The sequence below is a fragment of the Canis lupus genome, chromosome 7 (assembly GCF_003254725.2).
Source record: "Canis lupus dingo isolate Sandy chromosome 7, ASM325472v2, whole genome shotgun sequence".
NCBI classification, from domain to species: domain Eukaryota; kingdom Metazoa; phylum Chordata; class Mammalia; order Carnivora; family Canidae; genus Canis; species Canis lupus.
The window spans coordinates 33,525,960-33,527,737 of record NC_064249.1 but is presented as its reverse complement, the minus strand read 5'-3'; positions in this window follow the sequence as shown (position 1 = coordinate 33,527,737).

Below are 1,778 nucleotides of genomic sequence, written 5' to 3'. Positions count from 1 at the left end.
CCCAGGCCAGTCTGATTCCAAATAGACTCTCAATATTGCTATTTCTTTTTTCTCCCAGGTAAGTGTGTTCCAGTTTGCTGGGTTCATTCAGAAGCTGGACAGACTCTTGTCATTCAAATCAAGTTAGCCTACAGCAATGGACTTACGTGGGAGGAACACACAAAGCAGATTTTGATTAACAAATGCTCTGCTCACTCTCCAAAGGAAGTGACAGAAATTTTTTTTCCACAATAAGACGATTAACTAAATGAGGGACTGAGTTAATCTTTAACTTTGCCCAGGTTGTCCTTGAGTGTGCTTTTGGAAAATAAAATTGGAAGGTCTTGATTTCTCTGTTTTTTATTTTTTTATTATTTTTTAATTTTTTATTGCACTCTTATTCAATCTACCAAAGAAATTTCAAGTGTGGATGAAGTGTGTGTGTGTGTGTGTGTGTGTGTGTGTGTGTGTGACAGGATGTCCCACTTTTGTCTAAACTTTTTGAGCTTTAAAGTATTATGATCATCATAATGGCAAAATAGGAAGAAATTTTAATAGAATCATGGTATTTTGGGTTCAGTCATCTCATTGATACCTCCTACCAATATTTAAACATGCATACCATGTGATTTCTTAGTCTCTGCTAGAATATTTTCAGTGTTAGGGATTTACTGCCTCCCCTGCCACGCAAAAAAGTCCATATTTGAATGTGAAAATTTCTGGACCATCTCCCTGTGCCTTCTACCCATTTTTAAGGGAGAAAGCTAATGAGTTATGATTGCACATTAAAGCCATACCTTTGCAATCCACCTATGCCTCCAGACTCACCCAGGAGATTTAGTTACTAGAGCGTAGCTGAGGGAATGGCAGATACAATTTGCAGAGTGTCAGAGGTAGATAAAGATTTTTCATGGAAAGATGGCAGACCCCGTAGAACTATGAGAACAGAACAGAACTAGGTGGAGTGACCTGGATGTGTGTAGGGGGAGCACGGGGAGGGGTTTACAGGACAGAAAAGGGAGTAGATTCTAAGGCAAATGAAAAAGAGCATCAACTACCTCCATTTTGACCTCAATGTGTGCCTTCTAAGTGATTAAGTTCTTCTTTTCCAGCTTATCTCAGGTAAGAGACCCAGTGGGCAAAGCATCCCCTGATGGGAACCAAAATGACCCCCTCAGGAAATAGGGACTGCCTGAAGCCAGCAAGACCCCACTTGATTGGCCTCAAGATGATGATCAACTTGACCTTTACTGCCCGACTCCATGTACCCACCCACTTTGGTTCCACATTTTCCTTATATAAACCTAAAAGTGTGTTTAGCACTTTGGAGACAGTCTTTGAAATACTAGTCTGCTGTCTTCCAGGTGTTGGCCTCACTGAAATAAATTCCTTTCCTGTTTCACCACCACTGTCTGTGCCTTTGGATTTTGTCAGAGGTGAGTGGCCCAACCTGGTCTCTTTGGGACCCCTGGAGCCAAGTGCTCTTTTAGGCTTGCACCCTGGTTAGGCAGAGGGTCCTCTGGAAACCAGCAAAGGGGAAACAACACATGAACATGAGAAAGATTTTGAATTCAAATCTTGAATGCCCTAGATTTTCTAGTGGATCTGTAGGAGTGCTGACCACACTGACTCTATCTTTGGCTTCCATTTGTTCTGGTATATGTAATGACCTCCTTCAGGACTGTGTGCTCTATGCCTCCTGGAGGTAATATATGCTCTAACCAGAATGTGGGAAGGCTTGTTTCGATCCTCCCTAAAGCTGTTTAGACAATTAGTAGAGATAATATGTTTTCTTCCCC